At 37.7% G+C, this 18067-nt stretch overlaps 1 protein-coding gene across 3 annotated transcripts in view; it reads left to right on the top strand.

Annotated features, from left to right (window-relative positions):
* Positions 1-292: 292 nt before the first annotated feature.
* Positions 293-18067, top strand: part of NT5C2 (5'-nucleotidase, cytosolic II) — a 116225-nt gene continuing 98450 nt past the window's right edge. For 2 of the 3 annotated variants that reach the window (XM_051981328.1, XM_051981327.1), the window contains exon 1: positions 1409-1490. The gene's annotated coding sequence lies outside the window, so the exon portion shown is untranslated. Of the gene's footprint in view, positions 314-1408; positions 1491-18067 lie in introns of those variants that run through there. The other variant, XM_051981329.1, reaches the window with a different exon arrangement.

Below are 18067 nucleotides of genomic sequence, written 5' to 3'. Positions count from 1 at the left end.
TTTCAAATCTTTTTACTTTAAGCCCCCAGACTCGAAGCCCACTCCGCATTGGCTCCACAGCAGCATAAAAAGCAGCAAAAAGACTAGGAACCACCCAAGCCCTGCCCTCACCCAAGTCTCCAGGAATACATTGGAAGCCCTTAAAAATAGCTGAGGAGGCCGCCCACCAGCGTTACGTCATGTTACGTCACGCTAGCCAGCCGAGGCCTTGAGCGGTTGCTGCCCCGGGCAGGTTGCCTTGCTACTGAATGACAACCCATTCAGCCAATGAAGGTGGCGATCTCGGTATTCTTGGAACCCTACTGTATCTCAGGTACCATCCTCTGATTCTAAGCCTTTCCTGCCATCTCCCTCCCCCATTGTTAATATTCTTCTCTTTCTCATATTACCTTGTAAAGTTTACTTATGTAACCTGGGTTTATTGACCTGTCTACATGTCATTTATATGTATTTTCTTTCCCCCATAATAACTAACATTTTTATAGCACCTACTGTGTGCCAGGCACTGTGCTAGGCGTTTTTACCAATATTTTCTCATTTAATCCTCCCAACTACCCCGAGAGGTAGGTGTCCTTATTATTCCTATTTTATGGACGAGGAAACTGAGGCAGGCGGAGGTTAAGTGGCTTGCCCAGAGTCACAAGCGTTAGAGGATCAAGTAGGGCTCCGTAAGAAAAGAAGGTAAGCTGGTCAAAGGCAAGATCAGTTTCTATTCCCCTCCCCCTTCTTTGTAATACGAGCTCTAATACCTAGGAGTGTTTTAGAATATAAATATTTGTTGAGCTGAGCTGGAAATGCTGACAAGTCTCTTTCTGCCTTCCCTCATTTTTAAAGTACGTGTGTGTGTGTGTGTGTGAAGGGCTTTCAAATGACGTTAAGCTAGCCCACATAGGACAATGATTCCGGGTGCAGAAGGGTTGTAGATTCCCTCATCCAAAGAAATAAATAACATTAAAAGAATCTGGATAATTAGAACAGCCCGGCTGAAGATGCTGTTCAACTCCAGCCAAGCTCCCCAGTCCTCTCCCTCCCCCGTAGGAGGAAGGGACGGGGAAGGAGGGAGCGCAGGGAAAACCCAGAACGGCCGTAGGGAGGGTCCCGAGGGTCTCTGACAGCTGGTGGGGCGGATCTTAGTGACAGGGAGGAGGGCCTAGTTGGGAGCCTGAGTCAAGGCCCTCTGCCCCTCCCCCGCCTCTCCCTGGAGTGAGGGGGAGGAAGAGACTACGCGGCTCCGAGGACGCGGGATTGGAGGGCTCGGCGGGAGGGGAGGGAGACTTTGGGGTGGGGGTGGGGAGGAATTCTACGCCCGAGCCCGGGCGCTGAACCTCTAGCGGCTCCCTGGCCCACCCCGGAGTCATCGTGGGGCGGAGCCTCTGCGGCGGGAGGGGAGGGGCCGGGAGCGAGAGAGCGAGCAGGAAGGGGGGCCGGAGGGCAGCGGGGGCGGCGCTGCGGCAGTTGCGTGTTGGGTTTTCTGCTGTTCGGAGGGGCCGGTGAGTGAGTGCGGCGCGCGGGCCCGACGGGGCAGGGCGGTGCCCGGGGGGGGGGGCGCGAGCGGGCGAGCGGAGCCCCACCGGGCCGAGCCCGGCACGCGGCGGGGTAGGGGCCGCGTCCTCTCCCTTCCACTGCCCCCACCCCGGGGACCTGCTAACGGCGGTTGGCGAGACCCCCCCTGCCCCGCCCCCTTCCCCTTCCGCGTCTCGGTCTTCTCGGTCCTTTACACCGCCCTCCCCTCCCCCCTTGCGGGTGAACCCCTTCGAATTCCCCCAAGTCTTTACCCCTTTTGGCAGCCTCTCAGGGTGAGCCTCTTATTACTACCTCCCTTCCCAAGCTTTTCATGGAAAAGCTGTCTTCACCACCTCCTTTTCCCCCTCCCGGGGTTAGCCTCGGAATTCCCAAGGGGCTAGCCTCCAAACCTGCGCCCTCCCATTATCTGAGGTTAGCCCCTGCGTCAGAGTGCCTAGCTTCCACATCTCTCCCAAGCCGCCTCCTCCCGCTTCCCCTTCCCGGGGACCCTGGAGAACTGGCCCTAAAATCTGAGAGCCCCCAAGTGAATGTCAAGGAGAAAGCTACACTGTAAAGCACCGAAAAGGCCCCTGTGAGCTCTTCTTAAGGGATGAATTGCTCGAAGAAACGTTTGAGACTCCCCCCCCCCCCAGCCCTCCCTGCCTCCGAGGGGAGGGGAGGGGCTGCTTTTGCGTCGCTGTGGGCTGCGGTTTGTCCTCGCCACGCACTTGTCTCGTTTCAGCCCCTCATCTCCAACACCTCCGTGCTCGGGAACCGTGCCTTCCTCCCCTGGAACCCTTACTTTTCTTCTCTCGTCGCTGACGGAAGTCCTCTTCGTTTCATCTGGGTTACTGACAGGCTTCTTTCCTTTCCCCTCCAGCCCCTTTGCTTATTTTTCTGGCTGTCTCATCCTTCTCGTATATCTGTGTCTTAAACAAGCCTCCTTAGCTCCCATTTAACAACCCTTTTCCTGGTTGCTGAAAGGATATATTCATTCAAAAAATATTTGCATTCTTATTGGTGCAAAGCATCTTTGCATATCTTTTGTAGGAACAGGGATACTCTGCTTCTTTGGAACTTCTTTCTTTTCGGCAAGCAGTCCTTGACCCCTTTCCAAATATTTTTAATTCAGTTTGCGCTCTCTCATACTGGGTGACTAAGGAAACTGAGAGGCCTCAGGAGTGTGTTGCAAGGTTGTTTGACAACAGTTTAAGAAGTTACCAGAAACTGCCAGCTTGATAACTCGCATACATTTTGTTCCTTCCACCACTCACTTTTAAATGAACTCTTCTTCCCCATTTTCATAGAGGGAACTCTTATAGCTACCAAGTTGCAGTTAAAACAGCACAGACATACCTACAAGGGTAAAGAAAGATGGACGCTTGATGTCCAATTGCATTAGTTGCAATTAGTGTGTTCATATTTTTAGCAGTGGCTACTCATAGTTTTTGTGCCACAGATTTGGATGACAGATTTTGGTACCATATTTTTCAGTGCAGAATATTTTCAGATAGCTTTCTTGTGTGCTTGAGAGCATTTTGCTTGAATGGATAGTATCTCAACTTTCTTACAACTGCTAACATACCATAGGTCATATTGTTGACTTTTTTTAAATTAGGGAATTGTTTGATAGAAAGAGGTAAAGCTTTATGTTAAGCTCAAAATATTGGAAAAATGACAATGGCCTCTTGGAACACCTGGTGGTCATGGATGGGATAGGTAAGCACTAATGAGTTTTGATCCACTCTGTTGGGAAGTAACAATCAAAATGAGATCAAAAATCCATTTGAGAAGAGCAATTGAATTGCAGTTCATGAGCTTTTTGTATTCCTGTGAAAATGTTGAAACAGATTTATTATAGAAATATTAAAAATTATATTAAATGCAAGTTTATTCTGATGGGCTTTTAAAAGTAATCCAAAGAAGTTAGAGGTCAGTCAGAAATTTACTAATTTTACAACAGTGGTTGGAGTTTTTCCAAGAGTAGCTGCAATTTCACTACATCTCAGTATTAGATTTTGTATATGCTGTAGTCAGTATTACTTGAAATTAGAGTAGTTTTTAGACTTTGGCATTTAATTACTATTTGTGTGACCTTGAACAAGTCATATAATGTATCAAGATCCAAGTGTTTTTATATTTCACATGAAGTTATTGAACTCAAGCAATTCCCATTCTGTGACTTTTCTGTAGAAAGATTACATTGGACTAAAATTTAGAGGGGCAGCTAGGTGACATAGTGGGCTGGGAGTTTGATGAGCACTGGGCTTGGAATTAGGAAGATTCAACTTCATGAATTCTGGCCTCAGACATTTAAATGTGTGACCTGGGTAAGTCATTTCACCCTGTTTGCCTCAATTTCGTCATCTTTAAAATGGAGAAGGAAATGTCAAACCACTTCAATATCTTTGCGAAGAAAACCCCAAATGGGAGTGTCAGAAAGAGTTGGACACAGTTAAACATATATATATATATATATTTTTTTTTTCAAATTTACACATGTAAAGATAGTTTTCAGTGTTCATTTTTGTAAAACTTTGTAACAACAAAGTAGGGGTGTGTGTGTACAACTTCTGACATCGTGTGCTCTTTAGGGAAGTTCTTACATTGGGATGTTGTCAAGGGAATCAATGTCCTTTCAGTGATTCCTTCTAAGGCATAGATTCTTAACTTTTTTGTGCATTCTTAGACTCCTTAGAATCATGTCTGTGTTACTTATAGTCATAACTGAAGGAAATGCTAAATTTCAGTTAGAGGTTAGTGAAAATAAAAATGTGGTTTCCTCTCCCCCCATTGAAGTTTACAGACACTCTGAAATCTATCCTTGGATCCTTTGAGGATTAATGGACCCCAGGTTATGAACAGTTGTTCTATGTTGTTTCTGTTTTGAATGGAGGCATGGACTACAATTAACACCACAGAGAAACCTATTTTATGAAAGTGTTATTTTTTAATAAGAATGAGAGAAAATGGATGGACAGCCCAGCTGGTATATTAGCACCTTTGCAAAGTTAGAGGAAAACCACTTACATGGAGATCTCTTCTTAAGAGAGCAGAGTAGTTGAAAGACAAAGGCAAGATTAGAACAAGAAGAGAAAGCATAGAACTATCACCCACAATCATGGCTCCTTCAGAGTATCCAGTTAATCATGCCAGAAAACTGGAGAGTTTAAAAAAGTGTTTCATTTAGCCATATGAGGTGGGATGGTATTTTTAGAAAGGGCTTTGGTTTTTCTCAACTATGATAATTCTGGTGTGACACTGGACAATTCATTTCTCCTATTTGGGATTCAGTTTCCTTATCTGCAGAATTATCTCCGGGTTCCAGCTTTAAAATAGTGATCCTCAATAATTATGCTATCAAGTGATTATCTTCAATAAGACATCAGTTTTATTATTTATTTGTTTTTATTATATAATTTATTTTTAAGCTGTTTTAAAAAAACTTAATTAATATTTCCCCCAGTTGCATTTAAAACATTTTTTCATTTATTTTTAAACTTTTGAATTCCAGATTCTCTCCCTTATCTCCCCCACCCCCATTAAGAAACCGTATGTGAAGTTATGCAACATATTTTCGTAAAATCATGAAAGAAAACATAGATCTCCCATCCTAATAGAAAAAACCCCTAAAGAAAAATTAAGTTAAAAAGAAAGTATGATTCAATCTGTATTCAGAAACGATCAGTTTCTTCTCTAGGTATAGATAGTACATTCATTGTATTGCTAAGAATTGCAAAATCATTTACAACTGGTCATCCCAGAATATTGCTATTACTTTATATACAGTATGTTTCACTTTGCTTGAGTTCATGGAAGACTTTCCGGGCTTTTTTTCCAAGAGCATTTTACTCATAACTTCCTTTAAAACAACATTCCATGACAGTCATACACTACAATTTATTCAGCCATTCCCTAATTGATGGGCATCCCCTCAATTTCCACTTCTTTGCCTTGGGAAGAGAGTTGCTACAAATAGTTTTATAGGTGTAGGTCCTTAACTTTTTTCTTCTCTTTTAAAAATCTCCTTTGGTATTCATGCCTAATAGTGGTATTGTTAGGTCAAAGGATATGCAAGAAATTATAGCCCTTTGGGCACAGCTCATATCTTTTGATCATTTATCAATTAGGGCATGGCTCTTATTTTTTATAAAATTGACTCAGTTCCCTCTATGTTTGAGAAATATCAGAAAAACTTATCAGAGAAACGGTGCACATGATTTTGAATGAGAATACTTGAATTGAGCGACTGGCTGCTACTACCTTTGTCACCTTGGGCTTTTTACAACTTTTAAAGTCCTAGAATCATATAGTCTAGAGTGCCAATCTAATCTATCCATAATTTAAATGAATCACACATCAGGTCTCAGCTTGAAACTCAACCTCCATTAGGGCTGAATTTACAATATTCCAAGATATCCCATTCTATTTTTTGAAAATTCTGAGTGTTAGGAAATTTTTCCAGATATCAAGACTAAATTTGTCTTTTTGCAAATTCTACACTTTGCTTTTCGTTGTGCCCTTCAAAGCTAAATATAAAATTTAATTAATCACATGACAGTTGAAGACAACTATCATGTCCCTCTTTGAGTGTTTTCTTCAAACTAAACATTCCCAATTTCTTAATCCTGACTTCATGAAATGTAGTCTTAAGTAAGGCCTTTTACCAACTTTGTTCTCTTATGGATGATGCATTATTGATGTCTTACTTAAACTGTGGCATCCAGAACTGAATATAACACTTAGTTCTGTAACAGAGGGACCATCACATCTTCATTTCTGAAATTATTTCCTTCTTAATATTAACCAAAATTTCATTGGCTTCTTAGGTCATACTTTGCATGCTGACTCTTATTGAACTTGTAGTATATTAAAATCCGCAGATCTTTTTCAGAGAAACTGATGCTTCACTATCTTGTATTTGTGAAATTGATTTTTTGAAACCAAATGTTAATCTTTATATTTATCACTTAGCTTATTGGATTATCTAGACTTTGGGGTCTTTTGGGATCTTGAGCCTATCCAGGATGTTAGCTCTCTTACCTAACTTTGTGGTGTTTGTAATTGATGAACATGTTATCTATGCATTTATGCAAATCATTGATTTAAAAAAATAACACATCATCAAGCACAGATCTTTTAATCCTTAATTTCCTCATATGTAAAACTAGGATATGGATTTGATGAATTTTTGAGTCTCTTCAACTTCATGATTACTGTTTCAAAAGAACATCTCATGATCTTCCTAGGAATAGACAGTTATGCTGTAGGGCCTCTTGATTTCCAATAAGATCATTTCTCACCGAAGAGTTCAGGCAATGTTGCAAGGAGAGATGCTCTTGAAGATTGGGATCCATCAAGAAGCAGTTCAGTCTAGTGGAGAGAGCCCTGGTGTTGGAGTTGGAAAGGCTTGGGATCAAATCCTACTTAAGTCACTTAAAAGCTTGGGAAAGTCTCAACTTCCCTGGGATTCAGTTTCTTCATGTGCAAATTAAGGGGGCTTCTAAATCCTTTACACATTTAAATCTGTGGCCTTAATGATTTCAGACTGTTGAATAGAGAGAAGAGATTTGTATATAGAAGGCATAGGAAACCCTAAATAAATACACAAAAAGGTCAGGTGGGGTTTGGGAATGGTGAATGTGAGCGATTGGCAGAACTGGAGAGCGATTGGCAGAACTGGAGAGCATTTGGTTATGTGCCTAGGCTTGCTAAGTGCTGTGAGTTTATAAATATGATTGAGGAGATATGATATATATGTGTGTGGGAAATAACACAGTTCAAATGATATCATGAAGTAGTACATGATTAAGTGCCAGGTAAGCAGTTTGGTACAGGAGGTGCTGACTTAAGAAGTGGAAGGAATCTTGGAGTCCCCAGTGGTTAGAGTGAGTCAGAATTGAAATAACAGTAGGATTTGTTTGGATAGAAAGGAGGGGGGAGTATGTTCAAAGAGGAAGACTAACCTGGACAGATGATAGTGGTCATATATATTCAGAACATAGTGTGTTTGCATAAAAGAGTATATTAGTTAGAACAGAGTGTGTGAGATGGAGAAAAGGGAGATAGAAATATGAATTCTTATAAGCAGTCCATGATTTATTTTCATGGATTGTGCATAAACAAAATACTTGCTTGATGAAATAATTGAGCGAATCAGAAGGGAAGCATTTTGGTGATTCTTTAGGAAAAAGTTTGGATCAGAAAGAGACATTTCTTTTTGAAAGAAGACAGTCTGCATTATATGATTTTGGAGAAACAATTCAGATGATAAGGAAAAGGGGGTATTATATAAAAAGATTGTGGACACAGAGGAAATTCACCATCAATTTAGATTTTTTAAAAAAACTTACAGAATGGTTGATAATTGGTGGATGTGATTGCTGAACCAAAGTCAGTGATCTTTGAAAGATCATGGAGCACTATAGAGATCTCATAGGACTGGAGAAGGGCAAATGATCCGAATTTTTAGAAGGGGAAGAGAATACAGTCTGCAAACTGTAGACCAATGAGCTTAATGGAAATTACTGGAAAAATTCTAGAACTTGTTATTAAAGGGATATTAGTGAGCATCTAGAAAAGGATGTGAGGATCACAATGAGCTAGAATAATTTCAAGAACAAGTCATGCAACATTAACCTCATTTCCTTATTTGAATAGAGTCACTAGACTAGTAGATTATGGGAGTGCTAAAAAGATAGTTTATCTAGATTTTAACAAAGTGAAAAAAGCTATAAATAATAGAATAGTTAAGTGTATTTGGAAACATTTTGAAGAACCATTAAGAGAAAAAGTGTTCCAAGGATCTGAGCTGTTTGACGTTTTTATCAGTAACTTGGGTGAAGAAGATAACACACTTAGCACATTTGAAGATGATATAAAATTGGGAGGGGAATTTTGAGTGACAGGCTGGAATATGGAACTGAATTTCATAAGACTTGTTTAATAGGCAAAATGGAAAGTCTTAACAGTAGGAACCCATTATTAGGCCCATCTGAGCTGGTGTAGTCTCCTTTCTTTTCTCCTATAAGGTCTACTTCTGTTTTGGACTTCTATACATGGTTCAATCCTGGGAAAACCTCACCTCTAGTAGGAGGAATTAGGTTCCCTTTTATCACACTTTTTAGATCATTAAAGGGAATGCCCTTCCACCCCAGGGACATTTTACTTAAAGTTTAGATTTGTCTCACAGACTCCTCCAAAAGAAGGGGGGGAAAAGCTATTGATGTGTACTGTAAATCAGGAATGGGATATTTATTTCCTATGCCCCAAAGAAATGATTGATAGCTAACATTTATGTAGCACATTAACGCTTGCAAAATACATCATAGTATCACATGGGCTCCTCACTGCAGCCCTGTGAGATAGATGCTATTATTATTAGACCTTTTTTACAAATGAGGAACTTGAGGCTGGGAGAGGTTCACTGTCACACAGCTGGTGTCAGAGGTCAATCTAGCATGTGCCCTAGTGCCCACTTACAGACGTCCACTAAACAAATAGTAGTTCTGGTCTTGTTAGCCAAGAGAGTGATAATCCAAATCTTTTCATATGAAGAAGGTTGCAGGCTAGCAAGGCATTTTACATATGACCTCAGCTTTCCATTGTTCTTCATGTCTTCATGTCTCTGGCAAGCCAGGTCAGGAATTTGTCTCATCCTCTGTCCAGAGTTTGCTATCTCATGGGTACTGATGTTCTCAGGTACTTCTCTTGCTGTTGTTGGCTCTGACCAAGGAGGCAGAATCCATAAACCCTCCTAATCTGGTCATTGGAACAAAAAGAACCGCTCCAAAACCAGCATCAGTGTTAGTGTGTTCCTATGCAGTTAGGACACTTAGTAGCTAGGGAATCATGGGGAAGTCAAAAGGGCATATAGATTTAGAGCTGGAAGGAACCTCTGAGGTTGGCTAAGTCAAGCCTCTCATTTTATAGATGAAGAAATTGAGGCAAATCTATAGGGACAAGTAACTTGCTCCACATCATTGACACAAGTTAACATCAGAGTTGAGGTTGGAACCCAAGGTCTCCAACTCAAAAGCTGATACCATTTCTTCTGTATCCTGCTGCCTTCCAGAGTTAGTTTCCTCCTTCGTAAAATGGGGATTATAGTATTTGCATTATTTCACTGTAAACCCAAAGTAAGATTTAAATGTAAGTAGTAAGCTCCTACTTGAGCAGCTAGGTGGTGCAATGGATAAATGGATATGGAATCAGGAAGACCCACATCACATTTGACCTCAGACACCAGCTGTGTGACCCCAACAAGTCATTTAACCCAGTTTATCTCAATTTCCTCATCTGAAAAATGAGCTAGAAAAGGAAATAGCAAATCACTTTAATATCTTTGCCAAATGAGATTATGAAGAGTTGGACAATGACTGAACAAGAACAATAGACTGTTCCTACTTAAGGAATTATTTGTGGAAAGTGATATTGAAAGCCTGACAATAAAAAACCAGGGTGGATAAGGGGGAAATGTTATTATCCAAGACAATACATTTAAAGTTAGAAATAATGACGTCCAGGAGTTTAATTTGAGTATAATTAATTTGAACAATTTTTAAAGATTGTTCTCTGGACATATGTGAAATTTCTAGGTCAACATACATTTTTTGGAAATACATCTGTGATTTGTGATTGCATTGGTGTAGGAAAATCCAGATGAAGTAACAGAATTGCAACTTCTTATTTCTTAAAAAAAAATTCAACAGTTGCTGCAATTTGCTTCATGGTGGTTCCTATTGCATGGAAAAAAATGGCATTAATTGATTGATTTTTCACTAGTACATGTTTTAAATATAGTGTCTTGGCAGTTTGAAGCAGAAAGTCCACTAGTGCTATTCTATTCTTTAAAACCTTAAGTTGTATTGTGACTGGTAACTTAAGTTTTCAACAGATATTAGCTGGTGACAAATATATTTAGCAACCAAGTACTTAGGAGACTGTGACATAGCCTAATTGATGTTTGTTTTTAGACTTCCAGCGAGCAAAAAAATAAGGAATTGGATTGTGTTGGAAAATGAGCTACTGTTTCAAAGCTATTAGGTATCCTTTAAGTTAGATAACCCAGGCAAGGATGTGTTTAAAAAGAAATGTTTGCTCTTCCATGACCTACCTCATCAACAGAAGGTTGAGTGCAAGTGATGAAATTTGATGATGATTTTTAGCAGCAAGCCCATTTATTATCTACATTTCTTAAGTTGTAAAGGACCAACACACTTTTTGGGGGACGGTGGAGAAGGGAACTGGGCCTCTGATTTCATTGATGTAGCAAACTCCTAGTATGAAAATTCCCTTCACGGAAGCAGAACAGCATTTGTTTTGTAACTGGGGCTAGAAGGCATTCACTAGAGACTTGAGAGAACTAAATTATTTAGGGTCACACAGCCATTATGTCTCAGCTTATGCCATGCTGCTTTTCAAATGTCCATGATAATAGCTAATAGTTATTTAAAACTTATTTTAGTGATAATTTAAAAGAAGTTATGTCCTTTCTTCAGTTAAATCTAGTATCTAGAATCTATACCATGCATTGTTTTCCATCTTTATATTTATCATGAAGTCTGATTTGGGAGCTACTATATAGAAGTCACCAAAATAGAAACTTTTTGATAATGTCTTTGAAAATTTAAGTTTATTGATGAGTTAGGCAAAATTAATTTTTTAAAAGCATTATTTTGAATTACACGTTTTAGCTTCAGTGTGGTAGGTCCTACACTGAAGAATACACTTAGAGATATTGTCTAATAAGAAATTTAATGTATTGTGGAAAAATTTTTAAATAAGTCAGTCAGAAGACATTTGTTTAATCTTTGTTTGCCATTTATAAATCATGTGACTGTGGTCAAGTCACCTGAACTCTGAGCTTTTGTTTCCTCATTGGTAAAATGGGGATAATAAAACTTGGCATTATTTACTTCACAGGGTTATTGTGAGGAAAGCACATAGTACTGCATAATGTACTGCATAAATGTGAGCTTTTAAAAAATTGGTCAGAAGTAATTTTTATGGTCAGCCCTATTAACTGCTAAAGGTGAGCAACCCATGAATTGAGCAGAGATTTTTCACAGGGTTAGTAGTTCTAGGCTTCTATCAAACACTGAAAATCCTAATACTTCTAGGTAATCAAAGAAATGAGACTAAAATGATTCCTATTAGTGTTTTTTAATATCTGATATATAAACAAGCCAATGAAAGGATAGGAATAACTCAAGTATTCCTTTTTTTAAAAAATTATGTGAAGACTTTTAGGTAATTTCCACAGTATCATGACATAAATAGGACTAATCTGTAGCTAGGAAAAGTAAAGCACTAGTTTCTTAATACACCTAGAAGTAGTAAGTAATAGTTTCAGGTTTTGCTGAACTTATTCACTTGGTTAATCTTGTTACAATTAGTAATTTGGAGAAATTGTAAAAAGATAGGCACACCTAATGCATTGTTGTTGGATCTATGAATTAATTCAATCATTTTGGAAAATAATTTAGAATTATGCTTTTAAAAAATGTTTATACCCTTTGACCCGTAGATCCCACTGCTAGGGATATACTTCAAAGAGGTCAAAGACAGAAAGATTCCATATACTTTAGAATATGCATAGTGAAACTGTTGCTTGTTTTTAAAGTTAGCATGAAACCAGAAATGAAAAAGATTCCCACTGATTAAGCACTGGTTTCTAAAAAGGTTGTAGTAATAGTTATACTATGTCATGAGAAATGATGAAGAATACAGAGAAGTATGGGAAGACTTATGTGAACTGATGCAAAAGTAAAGTCTGCAGAACCAGGAGAAAATATGCACAATGATTAGTGTCTTATATATAATTATAATAATCAGCTGTGACCTTGAAGAAAAGGTGCAAAGATGCAGCCCTTCCCTTCTTTGCATAAGTGGGGAACAGGGCATAGAACATTGCATATACAGTCAGATTTGATTAATGTGTTGCCTAGTTTTGCTGGACTGCTTTTTCCCCCTTTTTAAAAATTCTGTTACAAGGAATGACCTTTTGGGGTAGAAAGGGGAAAGAATGTATTTGGAAGTGGTGATATGAAAGCAAAAAAAAGTTTTTTTAAGTGGAAAACAATGAAATTCCAATTAATATATTTAAAAATTATATATATATAATATATAATAAAAATATTACATATATATGTATGTGTATATATATTTCTGATATAATTATTTTATTGTATTATGACTAGAGTGAACTACATTGAGATATTAAATGGAAAGATCCCGGCTTTAGAACTAGTGTTGAATTTTGCTGCTTATATTTTGGGATACATTTTAGTAGGATCAAAAAGATTATAGATAGGCCTTTAGAGATCATGAAATCTTAAATTTAGTACTGAAAAGAACCTCAGGTGTCATACTTTCCAATCTCTTCATTTTACAGTGAAGAAATGAAAGCCTACGAGGGTTAAGTGAAACGTGCCATGTCATACAGGTAATAGGTGGCAAAACCTGGATTCAGTCTCTAGGCCTGCCCTCCCCCCCCCCCCCCCCCATACCACAGTTTCCTGTTGAATCCATATGAACCTCTCTAAGGTCTGAAGCCCTTCTCTAATATTCCTGATAAATGGTCATCCAACATTCTTGCACACCTACATTGGAAGTAGAGTAATCATTCCCAGGGCAGCCCATTCCATTATGTGGGTAGAGTTGATTGTTTAATTCAGTGCATTTAGTGAATGCCAGACATCAACATTATATAAACATTTAATAGCTAAACTCATGGGATAATTATTTTTCTTTCCTTCCTGCTTTTCTTTCTTTTAAATGAGACAAAAAAGAATAAATAGCAAAAGGAAGAGTGAATGGTGAACAAGGTTCTGACAATGCTGAGAGAATATAGTTCTTCCTTTGGAGGCAGATAGGCAAAGCCCTGAGTTAGCATTTTTTTTTCTTGAGACAAAATAAGATGATAAAATGTTTCTGGCTGCTATGTGTGTGTGTGTGTGTGCATGTGTGTGCGTGCGTGTGTGTGTGTGTGTGTGTATAAGCTATTACTAAAGAAACATACAATACTATATATTAAATAGAGCATAATGATTATATCCAGCCATCTTTGCAACATTTTGCAATTCTGAAGGCCTTTGAAAGTACAACTACTTTACGAAGAAGACATTATATAGCCCCAGTCAAGTAAAGCAGTTTATCCTTTAAATAAGTTCTTATTTTTGGATAACCATTATATGATTGAAAGCTCTAGCAAGCAGCAAATACATTTAGTTATAATTAATTTAATGTGCTGATAATGGGATGTGTTTCTGTAGTGTATCTGAGGTAATTAAGTACCAAGAATAGAAGTTGATTGGCGCATTCTCTGAACTTTTATACTTAATTGTTAAAATTTCAAAACAAATGAAGTTTAAAAATTTCCATTTTCAACTTAGGACTAGTTACATGCATGTTGACTCTTGAAATAGAACCCTGAGTTGTCAAGGCACTAGGTACTGTGTTTCAACAAGATCTCCTGTAAGCCATGTTATTTTCCACTGGAAAACAAGCCACCCTTTGTTCCAAGAGTTAATGTTGAAATGTTAGCAAAATAGTCATGTGTTAATCAAGCCAAGAATCTTATGCTACTTTGCCCAAGAATAAGGCTGCATGCAAAAAAAAAAAACTTTTTTAAAGAAAATTTTGCAATATTATTGCAAAACAATCGTTTCTGATTTCACTTGAGAGTTTCAGGTGCCAGAGACTTAATAGCTTTCATCCTTCCTCAGCTCTTCTCAGAGTAAGATTTTAAAGGTATATTTTAAAGATTAGCATTTTTCACCATCAAAGTATACAAAAGAAATAGAAGCAGCAAATCCTTTGAGAAGCAGTGGGATATAGGGAATAGAAGTTAAGAGGCCAATATATGTGATCAGGAGCAAGGTTCTCTCAAAGCTTTGGTTTCTGCATCTGTAATGTGGGGATAATGAGACTTGTACTACAAACTTCACCAGATTAATCAAGCAAAGGATTATGAGGGAAGAAAAAACACTTTGTAAGCATTAAATTGCTATTTAACTGTGAGTAGTAGTTATTTAAGAATTCTGTGTGCGAACAGTTAAAATCCATATTAGATCTTAGATAGGAGTGGGTAGGTTTTTTTTTTTTAAAAAAACAAAAACTAATTAAAAATTAGAAATGATGAAGCTTTTAAGTTTAACCTGAACCAAATTTTTTTTTCTGGAAAAAATTGTGAATTTTCAAATTCAGCCTACTTTTTGGACTTGGATGTTTGATTTCATTGCGATAGGGCCCAATTAATATTGAAATTCTCGGTGCATATGAGAACTTGGCTCTGAAACTTGGTCTTAATATAGTCTAGCAATTTAAATTATTTTAATAACTAAAAATTTGTTTCAAAGTGATCCCTTTTGTATATAAAAGTGACATTGCTATTTGACTGGTAGAATGCTTTATGTACATATGGTTAACTTTATGATTAAGAAGAAAAATTTGTAGGACTTATAAGCTTGATATAAAAACATTTAATTTAGCTTAAGTATTTGATTAATTTTCTAGTCATATTTGTTAATTTTGGTGGGTTCCTATAACATAGTCCAGTCATGTAATTTGTGTTTTATTTTTTTAATAGGCATGCAAAATGGAACATTCTGTCTTCGCAATATATCCTTATTCCCCCCTCCCCCATTGACACTGGTTTATTAGAATTTACCAAAAAGTGAGCCTCTATTTTATAAAGCCTATGCATATCCTTTAAATCAAAACTTCTTAAATTTTCAGTAGTTTTCTATTTTTCCAAACTCATTCAAAGATAGCCCTCAACACTCAGACTTGTAAAATCTTGTGTTCCAATTTTTTCTTCCTCTCCTTCTTCCTCCATCTCCAAGACAGTATCTGACATGGGTCAGACATGTGAAGTTCCTTCAGATATTTCTATATTTTTCAGACCAAAATCAGACCAAAAGGGAGAAAAACAGGAAAGGGGAAAAAAACCCCAACAAACCAGAAAGGGGGAACCGCCAACAAATCAAAACCAGGCAAACAAGAAACAAAAAGATGAAAACATTGTGTATGCCTTGATCCATGCTCATTCTCCGCAGTTCTCTCTGGATGCAGATGGCACCCTCCATCACATCCCTTGGAATTGCTCTAAATCCTTAAGAGCTAATTCCACCACAGCTGACTAGTACACAGTCAGGCAGTTGTTGTGTACAGTGGTCCCCTGGCTCTTCCCACCCCTGCCAGCTCCGGCCCATGCAAAGCCTATTTCTTTATTCTTGTCAGACTAGTTCATTATGTGCAGTGTATAGATCATGTGACTTCTCAGCACTCCAGTGGTATATATGTTGGAATGAGGGTCAATTCTGCCTCTGTTATAATGTATGTGATCTTGAACAAGTATCCTTGTCTGTGTCTTGGTTTCCTTGTTCATATAAAGAAAGGGTTAAACTAGATTTAAGGACTTCCAAACCAATCTGTATTATTCAAGTATTAAGATTTTATTATTATTATTTTTTAATTAAAGCTTTTTATTTACAAAACATATATATGGATAATTTTTTCCAACATTGACCCTTGCAAAACTTTGTTCCAAATTTTTCCCTCCTTCTCCCCTCCCCAAGATGGCAGGTAATCCAATAAATGTTAAATATATTGAAATACAATATTCAATATATCAATATATATTGAAATACTATATATATAGTATTGAAATATAATATATAAATCCTATACACACACACACACACATTTATACAGTTATCTTGCTGCACAAGAAAAATCAGATCAAGAAGTAAGGAAAAAACTAAGAAAACAAAATGTAAGGAAATAGCAAGAGAAAGAGTGAGAATGCTATGTTGTGGTCCACACTCTGTTCCCATGGTGTAGATGGATGTAGATGGCTCTCTTTGTCACTGAACAATTGGAACTGGTTTGAATTACTGAATTGAATCATCTCATTGTTGAAGAGAGCCGCATGCATTGATGATGGTATGTGGTCTTCTTGTTGCCTTGTATAATGATCTCCTGGTTCTGCTCATATCACTTAGCATCAGTTCATATACGTCTCTCCAGGTCTTTTTGAAATCATCCTGCTGATCATTCCTTATAGAACAATAATATTCCACAGCATTCATATATCATAATTTATTCAGCCATTCTCCAATTGATGGGCATCCACTCAGTTTCCAGTTTCTTGCCACTACTAAAAAGAGCGCTGCAAACATTTTTTTGCACATGTGTGACCCTTTTCCTCCTTTAAGATCTTTTTAGGATGTAACCCCAGTAGAAACACTGCTGGATCAAAGATTAATTTTTAAAATTAACTGCCTAAGTGATTCATTTTAAAATTTCAGAATCTTGTTTTTAGAATGAAAGTAGCGAGTTATAAATCTTTTAAATAAATTTCAAATGATAATTTTCAGATACAAAAAGAAAAATTCTAACAAAAACAGCAAAATATTGAATTTTTACATCATACTTTCCAATGTGTCTTTCTCCTTCTTCTTTCTCTGTTACACATGGTATCCCAAAAATCTTAGGGCAATTTTACACAATTAAAGTTTTTGGGACACTGTGTGTGTATAAAATAGCATATATACGTATACAGATCTTAGTCCAGTTTTAATTTTTAAAGCTTAATATGTTTATATATAAGATGCGATACATACATATATCATCTGTACTGACAGTTATTGTAAAATATGTGTATTTCATGTGTATCCTGACAACATCATTACAAAATGAGGTTGTGCTTCATACATCTCTGTTGCCTATCCCTTGAATGCTTTGTCACATCCTATGGACACACGCATATAATTTTTACATTTGTAGCATATCTGTGTATCATACTGAATACCTACTCACTTAGTTTCTAGTGAATCACTGGCATTCAGCTTGAAAGGGAAGTTGTAAAGTATCCCCTTTGAAAACTCTGCTCTGTTGGGACAGCTAGGTGGTGCAGTAGTTAGAGTACCCGCCCTGTAGCCAGGAGGACCTAGTCTCAGACTCTCAATATTTCCTAACACTGTGACCCTGTGCAAGTTGCTTAACCCCAATTGCCTCAGCAAAAAAAAAAAAAAAAAAAAAAAAAAAAAACTCTATTCCGTGTGTCCCAGCCCATCCAGCTCGAGCTGGCACATTTGCCCACATCCACCCAGCATGTCAGCATGGGTACCATGGCTGTGCCAGACCCCCCCCCAGGCTTTCTCTTTGGCACCCTGCTTGCGACCCTCTCTCACTATGGTATATATATTTTTAAGAACAGAGGTATTCACTTGTTTAATTATGCAGCCTCCACTTTCAGTTATTTTTTGCTTCCTGTTCTCATCAACTAGAAAAAGCTGTTTTGGCTTCTGGCTTCTGATCATGAGTTTGGAATATGCAATATTTCATTGGGTTTGGGTATGAAAGATGCTGCAAAAATTAAAAACTCCCAAAAGCTTGTTTCAGTTGTTGCCATGTATAATTTTGAAGACTGGATATTTATATTGAAGGAAAGAATCAGTTTTATAGCATCATTGTAATAACATTTTCTTATTATAGCTTTTTATATACAAAACATATGCATGGGTAATTTTTTGTTTTTTTTTAATATTTTATTTTA

Source organism: Antechinus flavipes, chromosome 2, assembly GCF_016432865.1.
Source record: "Antechinus flavipes isolate AdamAnt ecotype Samford, QLD, Australia chromosome 2, AdamAnt_v2, whole genome shotgun sequence".
NCBI lineage: Eukaryota > Metazoa > Chordata > Mammalia > Dasyuromorphia > Dasyuridae > Antechinus > Antechinus flavipes.
This window is presented reverse-complemented; position numbering and strand designations above follow the sequence as displayed.